Source organism: Protopterus annectens, chromosome 1.part0 (assembly GCF_019279795.1).
Source record: "Protopterus annectens isolate FY-2018-M chromosome 1.part0, PAN1.0, whole genome shotgun sequence".
Lineage (NCBI taxonomy): Eukaryota > Metazoa > Chordata > Ceratodontiformes > Protopteridae > Protopterus > Protopterus annectens.
Genome location: NC_056725.1, coordinates 503,721,424 through 503,734,029, shown reverse-complemented (window position 1 = coordinate 503,734,029; position 12,606 = coordinate 503,721,424).

Below are 12,606 nucleotides of genomic sequence, written 5' to 3'. Positions count from 1 at the left end.
GCGATCAGCTCGGCCTGGCTCATGTCTGTCAGTGAAAGATTATTTTGCAAAGTTAGAAAATAATGAATCTGTGTGCATGTGTATCTTTTCCTGCTTCCACCAGAAGAACGGCCTTGTGCGCACTATCAGAGATAATGTCCAGCTGGTGAACAAGAAAGAGACAAAGGGAAGTATTAAAGAAGACATGCACCCATTGTATTCGAACTAATCTAAGAGCCTTGAATTGGCTACATCCTCGGAAGGACATTGTGACCGACCAGGTGCTTTGCAAGGCTGTAATATTCTCATGGGAAAAGATTTTTGAAAAACACCATCTCAGCACTTTTTCATAAGTTACTATGATGTAAAGACCCTGTCACTGACCACGTCAGTGAGGTGGGCAAAAGCTGATAGTAAAACATATAAAATGTCATATGTCTCACTAATAAAACCAGACAAAATTCTGTACAAGTTTGTGTATGGTTTTTTGCCTCCTAATGTACATTAGAGTAGTTGTAAATTAGATACTTGAGTCTCCTGCATTACTGTTTGTTATTGACTGACATTGTTTTTAAATGCCAGATGATTTTTACAGTCTGACTTTAACAAATTTATTTAACATTTTGGTCCTTCGAGCCGGAAATTCCCTTGGTAAGCTGCAGGTCACAGAGTGCATGAGTGGTGATAAATCTGCGCAGGAGAAGCTGCCAAAACAAAATGGTTCTTCTTAAAGTGAAAAGACCTCCGACTGAATTGTTGTGTGTAAAGAGGCTGTCCACTTTCTGATCTGTGGCTGAAAAGCGGAAGACTGGGCCCCAAGGAAAAAAAGACAGTCAAAGCGGGAGGCTCAGGTAAGAAGAATTTCCCTCTTTGTCTTTGTTTTAGATCAGGGACCAGGTTACACTGTGCTATTGCTAAGGTTTGTGATAGCAGGGAGAGAGAGAGTCGTATTGTATCTTGAGTCATAGATCAGGGAATAACAAAGCAAAGTAAACAGTCATTCTAGACACTACTGTGGATATGGGGAAATAAGATACCACGTGGTACAAGAGAAGGGTTACGTAACAGTCTTTTTAAGACATGGGAAATCAGTGCACTAAGAGATCACGAGATCCGCCCCTAACGGATAATGTGAAGCATATGCAATTGCAGTAAGCAGATAATGTGAGATATTTTGCAAAATGTGTTAACAACTATAAATTTGATAGTAAACTAGATAAACTTTCACTAGTTAAACTCCTTAAACAAGCTTTAATCTGATGCAGGGCGTCAGGCAAAAGAAAAACAGCACCAACTAGGCATACCTCAAGCACATAGGTGGATTGAGGAAGCAAATTGTAAAAAAAACAGCAATTTTGCAAGCACCCAAACCAACAACTAAAAAAGAAATAATGTCTTTCTTAGGTACAACTAATTTTTGTTAAAGCTGGGTACCAAATTATTTTACGATGGAAAACAAAAGCAGAAATGGCTTTCTGCAGGTTGAAGCAGTTAATAGCTTCTTCATTAGTTTTAAGACTTCCAAGTTATCACAAACGTTTTTTTTAGACCATAGATTGTAAGCAATGGTACATGACATCAGTATTAAAGCAACAACATGGGGATAAGCAATGCCCCATAAGCTTACTATTCATCACAGTTAGACCCAGTGGTGCAACCTTTGCCTCACTGTGTACAAGCAGTAGTTGCAGCAGCAATGGCAGTGCAGGCTTCAGCCTCAGTGGTGTTATTCCACCCTCTCACATTGAGAATGCCTCATGCAGTTGCAATAATTCTGCTACAAGAAAAAGTTGCATACCTTTCTCCTGCTAGACATCTTTCATGTATGACCATACTGCTGAGTCAACCTCATATAAACAGTTAGCTTTACCTAGACAAGATCTTACAAATATGCCCTTGGATGATGCTGAGGTGACATATTACGTGGATGGCTCATGCAGAAGGGGTCCTACAGGGAAAAATCTGGTGGGGTATGCAGTAGTTACAGACACTAAAATCTAGAAGCACAAACTTTGCCACACAACTTGTATGCTCAAGCAGCAGAACTGGTAGTTTTGACAGGAGCATGTATTTTAGTAAAAGGCAAAAAAGTAAACATATATACTGATAATCAGTATGCTTTTCTACAGTGCATGTGTTTGCACAACAATAAAGAAAATAGAGGATGATTACATCCAGTGAAAAACCTATTAATCATGCTCAATTTATTTTGGAGCTATTAGAATCTATTCAGTTGCCTACCAAAGTAGCTATTTGTAAATGTGTAGCTCATACAAAACAACAGGATAAGATTTCAAAGGTAATGCACGAGCTGATGCAGCTGCAAAGCAAGCAGCCTCAGACTCAGAAACTTTATTTTAAATGAAAAATTACAACCCTTTGAGATTTTAGATTTAGACATGTTAAAAACAATGCAAATGCTTACTACAAAAGCAGAAAAACAAAACTGGGTAAAACAAGGTGCAATTTTTGAGAATGGACTGTACATTTCCAAAGGAAAAAAAAAAAAACAATATTGCCGTCTAATTTATTTAGATATGCAGCTTTGTTGAGCCATGGGCAGAGCCATGTCTCAACAGGGGGGATGGTACAGTTAGTTAACAAAACATTCCAAACATACGGATTTACGAATTATACACAAAAATTTTGTGCAACATGTCATATTTGTAGCAAACATCATGCACAGGGAGCATTTAAACCGAAGCGAGGGAGCTTTCCGACACCACCCTATCCGTTCCATACTATTTGTATGGATTTCATAGAACTGAATAAATGTGAAGGGAAAAATACTGTTTAGTGATCATAGATATGTTTTCAAAATGGGTAGAAGCTTTTCCGACCAGGAATCCGGACGCAGCAACAGTAGCAAAAGCCTTAGTGAAAGAAATCATTCCTAGATTTGGCATACCGGAAAGAATCTATAGTGGCAATGGGACACATTTTGTCAATCAGACAATTCAACAACTTGGGAGATTTTTTTTTTTGGGATTTCCTTAAGGAATCACTGTGCTTACCACCCACAGTCAGCAAGACTGGTGGAGAGGTACAATGGGATTTTAAAAAAACAAGTTGAGGAAGTTGATGAGTGAGACTCAGAAGAATTGGATTTGCTGTTTACCTCTAGCATTGCTGAGCATGAAAACAGTAACAAATGTAAAGGGTTTGATCCCCTTTGAAGTAGTATTTGGAAGGGCATATTATGTGCCTCAGTAAAAGCTCTCATGCCTGCAGAGCTGGAGGCTGACAGTTCACTAGCTAATTATATAAAGAAACTGTTAATAAATAAATCTGTTTTGCAGTTTAACTCTTTTCAGACAAAAGAACTTTCAGCTGAATAAGAACTTTGTGACTGATACACAAGGGCAAAATGGCCAAGAGTAAAGCAAACAAAAAGCAGAGCAACCCAAGAACTATTGCATAATTATTTTCTTTGGCAGTGCATTTGTTGACTAAATATGACAATTTTTCTCTTATTGTGGTTTTCTCTGCACTCAACCACACGAGTAAAAGTGAGAAGACGTGATAAACTGTTTATAGACTGGCATCCAAACTTTAACACATACCTGACCATGAAGCTTGTGCATACAGAAGCTATGCACATTTCAAATTGCTGAGTTTGTACAGCTATACCAACAACATATAAGAGACTGTTAATGTCCACTGTCCCTCTGGGAATAAAATGAGACTTGGAAAAGTGTTCTTGATACAGAAACTGCGAAATCACAGGACAAAATTGCTTTATTTTTACCTGTCACACAAAAAGGAGTTGTATGTTTCTACAAAAGTGATACCCTCCAAGTGGGCTGGAGTAATGGTAATATAACAATGTCTTATAAATGTTACATTAAAGTCAAAAGTGGGGGTACTGTTTGTGATACTAACCATGATTCATATCTGAGTTCAATGAAAACTACATTAAATGCAGTATGTGACAATCCAGTCTTAACTAAGCAATTGTCTATTAAGAATAGAAAAATGTTTCATGCAGGGATAACACGTATTAGTACCAAAGTAATGATTTTATTTGTGGGAAAAAGGCATATAAATGGTTACCTGAGAATTGGTCCGGCAGTTGTTTTTTGGGTTATCTGGTTACAGCAACAAGACATACTGCAGAATTACCTTTGGGTAAGATCTGAAGCGTAAGGAAAACAGCTCGAGAATCTGAAGGTCCAGTGAAAAAACCTGTGAATCCAGTTGGTAAAATCGAAGCTGGTTGAAAAGGCCATAATTCAGTGAAAGACAAAAGTAAATTGACTCATATGAACTTGGGCAACAGTGTTATATCCAGGGCAGGAATACCACCAGCCTATGGAGCAGTCAAATCGATCTGGGAGCTGAGAAAGCTGTCAAGAAGTCATGAGCAATGCAACTTTTTCCACCCTAGAATTGGTGACTAATGAACTGAATGCAATAAAAACTGTTGTGCTACAAAATCGAATGGCTCTTTACTTCACCCTAGCGGCAAGAGGTGGTACACGAAGAAAAATGCTGTGCGTACATTCCAGACAACCAACATAAAATCAATGACCACCTAGAGGTAATTCAGCAAGTATCAGCAATGACTAAACCAGGCCCAAACCCACTGACGGACTTTTTCCAGAATCTGTTTGGGGGGGTGGGGTTCCATCCTATTAAACATTTAATTGCTATTTGTGTGGGTATACTCCTAATAGGAGCATGTGTTTACTGTGAAATTCCCTGCATGAAAAGATTAATCAAAAATTTGTTGATATATCTGTTACTGAAACTTTTACCAAAGTGTTGAAATTAAAAGATTAATTTCAAATAATGCTTTTTCTGAAATATAAAACCAATGACTAACTTAGCTGAAAGTCCTTGAGAAGGAAAAGGCTAAGAAATGAAATGATATTGTTTATGTTTCAAATAGAATGAAATGCATTAACAGGAGGAGAATGTCAGAAAAATGTGTATTAAAACATCTATAAAATATTAGGAGAATGTGTGCTTTAGACAGGAATAAATGTGCTCAAATCTATATGGAGAGCAAAGGTAGAAAAATAGTATGATATGTAATGCATTTAATTCTGTTTTACTAGAATAATAGTAGAAATAAACTGCATATTATTGCTTGAAGCATAAGCTGCAGTATAATTAGAAACTTGGCCTTGGCAGCGATCAGCTCGGCCTGGCTCATGTCTGTCAGTGAAAGATTATTTTGCAAAGTTAGAAAATAATGAATCTGTGTGCATGTGTATCTTTTCCTGCTTCCACCAGAAGAACGGCCTTGCGCACTATCAGAGATAATGTCCAGCTGGTGAACAAGAAAGAGACAAAGGGAAGTATTAAAGAAGACATGCACCCATTGTATTCGAACTAATCTAAGAGCCTTGAATTGGCTACATCCTCAGAAGGACATTGTGACCGACCAGGTGCTTTGCAAGGCTGTTATATTCTCATGGGAAAAAGATTTTTGAAAAACACCATCTCAGCACTTTTTCATAAGTTACTATGATGTAAAGACCCTGTCACTGACCACGTCAGTGAGGTGGGCAAAAGCTGATAGTAAAACATATAAAATGTCATATGTCTCACTAATAAAACCAGACAAAATTCTGTACAAGTTTGTGTATGGTTTTTTGCCTCCTAATGTACATTAGAGTAGTTGTAAATTAGATACTTGAGTCTCCTGCATTACTGTTTGTTATTGACTGACATTGTTTTTAAATGCCAGATGATTTTTACAGTCTGACTTTAACAAATTTATTTAACACTCATGGTAAGTGAAGACCTAAAAAAAGGTCTTTAATGCAGAACACCAAGCAGTTCCGCATTAAACACAAGTAACTCCGTGTCTGGTGATTTTTGATTGGCCTGTATGCCAGTATACAAGCCAATCAAAAAATCTCACAGCGGACCCTCTTTTGTTCAATGCAGAACATCAGGCATTTCCGCATTAAACAGCTCTGTTTTGTGATTTTTTGATTGGCTCGTATACCAGCATACGGGCCAATCAAAAAAAACAAAGCGGAGGCTGTTTTGCTGTGATTTTAACCAGCAGTGGGGGGACTCGGGATCAGACTGATGATCCAGGGAGAGTCCTGTTCATTTACGGTTGTCGGCAATGCTGCTGCTGTTACCCTCATATTATATTAAGATCTGTATATCTGCTTTCATCACTCTTCCAACCAAACCACCTCCAGTTTGTCACAGTCGCAGCTCCCCTTGAACTTCTACCCAGTGGTCTCCCATTTTCCTGCCTCCATCTCTGTGAACCTTCTTGGATTATCAGAACATCCTATGAACTCTATGTTCCTCATTTTCCTTGGCTCTTCATTCCCCCTTAATAATCTTTTCTAAATCATAAATCGGTCACATCTTCCTGCTTTCCACATCTATTGTCAGTATTTCTCTCAACTAACTTGCTACCACATAACCTTTTATATCAGACATCTCCACTTAATGTTTGCAGGGGATTGCCCATCATTACATGCAACTCCCTTAGAAAATTAATTTCTTCTGCATATTAATATGTTACCTACTTCTTTCACTTCCATGTGATTTCCTGCCTGACTTTCGGTAATATTTCATATTTCTTGCTCTGCTGCCTTTCAACACATCTCATAAACCTTTAGTAATAAATATTTCATAACCAGACCCCTTGATTTTGTACTTTCTCAATGTCTCTTCCACTTTAAACACATCCAACTGCACCATTGTGTTCATTCAAATCTAATTGTCAGCCATACACCTCAAAATATGCTAAATACACAAATATATCCAATACCCTTAAAATGGTCTTCTTTAGTTGGTTTGTAATCAGCATGCTGTCTAAGCAAGCAATACAACAAAGTGGCCCCATCGTCACCTTTCTTTACTCAACACTATCCAAGACCACATGAGCTAACACTTTGATGATCATAAAAAAATAGATTAGAAGGTAGTCCAGTGGCATAGAGAGATAAAGTGCTAACTACAGTCTAGCTGACCATGGTTCAATTAGTGGCTTGGGTGACTGACAGAGAGTTGCAGGAAGGGATGGACATGACCATCTTGAGGAAAGGGGACTCACTGGTGTTGGTATCTAAGGGAAGGCCAGTCTACTGAGAGGAATTGCTCTTGCATGCAACCAATGAGTTTGGGTGCAGAGAAAGGGAAAAGTAGGTAGGGTATATAAAATAAAAAAAACACCAGAAGGAAGCACAGATGGCCAAGCCCCCAGGATGCCCTTAAGAGCCATGACTGTCCCCGGCAACACAGGAACAAGTCTCAGGTAAAAGGACGTTGGTAAACCCAGCGTAGGTGATGGGCACTGGTGGCCAGGGTAATGTTAATGAAGTCTGAAGAGACCATAAAATATTTAAAAAAATGCAAAAACAGATTAGAACAAATTGTAGCTTTTCCTAGTCCACTGTCTGTTCATCATAAAGGGAGTCCTTCTCTCATCCTTGGATATCTGTAGAAGGTACAAATCCATTTCCAGTAGTGGTCTCCCATTCCTAAATGCAAAATCCTCTTTCACAAGACAAATCTTTTAACAAAAAAAAGATATGCATTACTTTGTTGTTTCCTCGGACTGCCCTCTAACATATACCAACAGGCACTACTTTTCTTCTGCCTTCCTTCTTTACTTTTCTGCCACTAAAGAATTATACCCTGTACTGCATTAACCCACGTACTTGCCACTAATTTTGCCCTGGCATTTATATGACAAAATACGTGTTAATTACACTGATCTGCTCTATGTTTTTCCCCTTCAGTATGACAATCGTGAGCTCTTTCAGAAATGCTAGAAAGCTCTTCCCACCTTATTTTGTTAAACAAAACCTTTAATTCCTTCAGGACCTCCTGATTCATATTTTTGTAGAGTTCCAATAAAAATTATCCTCTCCCACTGGTTCCTCATTTAACAGCCTAATACTCCACGTCACCTTTTCCAACTCTGTCTCCCTCTATTGGGGTTCTCCCTGAATTTCATCTAGCGCAGACCCTTACCAAACTATTGTTCTACTTGTCATCCTTACCTTGTTATTCCTAAACACAGTCCTCTCTTAAAATTGACAAACACCATCTGTAGCCCTTCCTTATCACACACATTTACTTGAGTCTTTGTTTTTAGCTCTATAATTTGAGTTCCCCCTTCTCCTTTATTCTCATGACAGGAATCCTCTGCCTTCCTTTCACCAAATGTACTGTCTCCTCATCCATCCCCTTTTCACCACTGTTATATCTCTTCCCACAATCCTTTTCTTCATTCTTTCCCTTTCCTGTGTCACTTCTCTTTATCATCTCCTACATTGTCTACACATTGCCTCTTATGCCATGTACATAGCCTTCCGTCTGCAACCTTATTTCATTTCTCTGTGTTTCTCTTCAGTTGTCATTCTCTGCCCTTTGCTTCACTTCTCCTTGCAGTCATTCACAGTATCTCGCAACTATATATCTTCTAGTATGTGACATCATTCTGACTTATCTCTGTAATCACCTGTTTCACTCATCCTAACACATTTGTTTGCTTTAGTCATTCCAAACCCAAATGTTCACAATTTACGCCTTCTCCATTTCCATTGTATTTGCAATTGTACAGACATACATAAGCATGATTCCAGAGAGAATATTTCCTGATCTCATTCCAAATTGTGTCTGCAGCTAAGTTCGTCCAGCCCAATGTACTTGTCACTTTAACTTAAAAAGATAGATAGCCTCTCCTGCATATGTCAAATCATTTAGACTGCTTTATTGCCCCCATATTTTTTCTTTCATGATCAATGTCTTCCTCGCTCTAGACAGTAGTCATTTTCTATCAAATGTTTATCTGTCTCTGGCTTTACATTAACCTTAAAATTAGACCGCACTGTTTTTTACTCCGCTCTTATTTTCTTCGCTCTCATTTTTTAAGAAATGTCTATAAAATTCCTTCCTATCATTTTATTCTTTTATTCATTTTTTTTTATTTCACAGGCAGGTGAGCTGAACCAATTGTTTTTAGTCACAACGAGTTACCAAAGAAATCAAAAATAAAACCATCAAATATAATAGCAGCACTGATTACACATAAAGTATAGTAGCAATTCTTGTAATAGGTCTAGTTATTCTCCGGTGATCACATTCTTGGTAAATGTAGACAACAGCAATTATTCCAGCTATCTTAGGCGATTGCTGAGAGGCATAAGCAATAAAAATCCTGACAGAAAACCAGCTAAGGCTGGAATGTGGATTGTATATGAAAAGAAAAATGTTATTCCAAATTCTAGTCACAGGTATAGAAAATGAATGACTTGTGCAGGTGACCAATATCTATGTTGGGTCAAAGGAGTCTATATTACTTCGCTGAAAGTTACTTTCAGTGAACACCTCTTTGTTGACCTGTATTCAATGAAAAATCACTTCCGTGATTCACTGAATTTTCCAAGGGCAATGAAACAATTGCCCCACAGCACAATGGAACCCACAACTAACTAAATCAAACCCACCCAAGTTGGGGGCTTTGCCCCCATGCCTCGACTATACATATATATATATATATATATATATATATATATATATATATATATATATATACACACACCAAATCCGAGATTGCACTACAGTGGGGAAAAGGGCAAAGTTGTGTAGCTGGCCAACTACTTCATTTCCCTTGGAAAATTTAGCAAATCCCGAAAATGATTTTTGCTATACGTCTCGACGAAGAGGTGTTTGCTAAAAATAACTTTCTGTGAACTAATATACACCCGGGTCTAAGATATCAAAGGATATATAACAGTTATTTAGATGTCTGAATAAGATTTTAAAGAAAACAGATTTCTTATGGAAGGACAGTGGCTGAAATTTAGAAGTTTAAAACTTAGAGAAGGGTTAAGTGTACAACTGGCAGAGATGGAAAACACAACTTTCTCAAAGGATAGATAGGGTCATAAGAGATTACTAGGCTAACAGCCCCAGAGCCTTTTTCAACCTAGCCATTTATGCCCCAAATTTTCCAATTATCAATGCCCATGGGTTAGAATGGCCTTGGTATATGCCTGTACCTTAGGTTATCTACAGACTGCGCCTATTCATAAGGCTACAGGTGACCAGCCAGGGGTGAATTTGTGATTCCCCATCCATTAGTCCAAACTGCATTTGAAGAGGCTTAGGGAAGAGCTCTGTTTCACATGAATAGGGAGTCTGTTCCACAGAAAGGGTAATCTCTGAGACACATACCTGTCCCTCCAGCATGTTTTGTTTATATCACAGGGGAGATTTAGATCCTTAGATCAGGATATTCTAGTGCTATTTGTTTTGTAAATGTATAGCAGATCCATAAGGGCTGCACTGGTGAATGATGGTCTCCCCTGACCAACTCATCCTGGTGATAGGGAACAAGTGGGTCAGTTGTTCAGGATGGTGCTGATGATCAACATGCATCAGGCTCAAAAAATGGAGGAAGAAAAAGAAAACCAATAAGCCAGGGGTATATTATCTGTAGTTTGAGCTCTAACAACAGTTTTGGAAGGGCCAAGTGAATAATCAGGCACCTATTAGTTGCCTGGATTGCATGACCCACAAGATTCTATTGCTGCATTTCAGTCATGACAAATTTTAAATCTCATCCAGTCCACATGTGACAGCAAATGAGCAAAGTGGAGATCCAAGGCTACAGGTTGCAGAAGTCTCTTCCAGCAGAAGTAATATTCAATAAAAACAGAGTTTCCCAAAACAGAAATTTCAGGGCAATCAATATGTTCAAAGGCATATAAAATCAGCATCTTCAAAAAAACATTTATACCCCAAAGTGGATGGAGACAATGGATGTGTAGGACATCTTAGGATATATACTCCCCTACATCTAGCATGAACTTATATGGTTTCACGCAACTAATTAATAACCTCACACATTATAGCAAAACATCAAATTCTCTATTAACAATAACAATTACTAAATGAATAAAAAAAACAGAAAAACAACTGCCACAGACTCTATTAACAGCAAATTTTATTTACTTCTAGTTCTTCAGCATAAAAGCCTTCAAACACATAAAAAACAAGCTTAACTTAAATTGTTCAAATCAAAAGGGAAGCAGCATCACTGCAGGTGTAATAGGATCATAGGATGTCACTAGGCTAATGGCCCTAGGGCACTTACAAGCCTAGCCAAGTTCTACCCTTATCTCCATGATCAGCACCTATTGCCCTTGTCCAAGAGGGACCCTGGTGGAACCCCTGGGGTGAATTTATGGTTACCCCATCCAGTTGTCCAGATTGCATTTGAAAAGGGCCAATGAAGTGCTCTGTTTGACATGAAGTAGGAGTCTGTTCCAAAGGTGTGGTTACCTCTGGGAGACAAATCTGTCCCTCCAGAAAGTTCTATTAATGCCACATACCAGGTTAAGGTGTTTAGAGCGAGTAACCTGTGTACAGTTTGACTTTCGAATATGTAGCATTTCCTATAAAGCAGGGTCAGAGATTGCCTTATATGCAAGGCAGAGATTGCCTCTGAGAAGTCTGTATGAAACAGAATAAAGTAACAGTGATTTCAGGCAATCCACATAGGATAGATGCTGAAGACCTTGAATTTTCCTTGTGAGGAGCCTTTGTGGTTTCTCCAGTTGCTGCAGATGCTTGGAAAGGTGCATATGACTTAGTAACACATTATTTATTTAATCATATACTTCCAATTACATTCATTGTTTAACCCTAATGGTACCAAATTTTTATACTTTAATATAAAAAAAGTTTCCTTACATAGTAGTTTGTCTTTAATTTCCACATGTTCTCCCATTTCCACATTAAGTTGTTCTAAAACACAGCCCTTTAAAAAATTAGGATTACTTTCATGAAACTGTTTAAAGTACATCCCTAAAGGGCTTTCCAACTTTCCATTTCTAATAACTCTTATATGTTCTTGCAACCTGATTTTTGAAAGCCCTTTGACTCTCCCCTACATAAAATAATGCACATGAATATCTTAATACATATACAATACTTTCTGTGTTACATGAAAATTCATTTCTAGGATAAAATGTCATACCATTAATCTTAAACAAACTCATTTACTATGTATTTGCATACAGAGCATTTGCCACATTTAAAAGTGCCATTCCCTGGGAGAGATTTGGTGGTTATATTTGTTATCCGGTGGAACAAATTTACTATGTACTGCCATATCTGCAAAATTGTGTCCCGTCTTATAAGATATATGTGGTAAATTACTATTCAAACTGCCAAGATCTTTGTTCTTAGATAAAATATGTTAATAGTATTTTAACAGTTCACTCAATATATTATATAGTGTAACAACATAAATATCTTTACCTTCTTTAGCTTTACTTCCCATAAAATTATGGTTAATTATGAAATGTCTATTACCGAGTTTTTTTGTGAAGCTCATCATTTCTTATCAGTTCTTTACCATTACGTTTATTTAAAACTTTTCGCATAGAATCTTCAACTATTTTTATCATATCATATCCCCTCTTAATAACATATCTGCTGTATATTGCAACTATCTCAAAAAGTATCATCTTGATTACAAAGTTTATTTAACCGTAAAAATTCTCCATATGGTAATGCAGAAATAAGGTGAGGGGGTGGCAACTAGTGCCATTCAAAAACATATTTCTCTCTTCCAGTTTTCTATGTACTGAGGTATAAATTTGTCCACATATCGAGCCACACAAGTTCAAA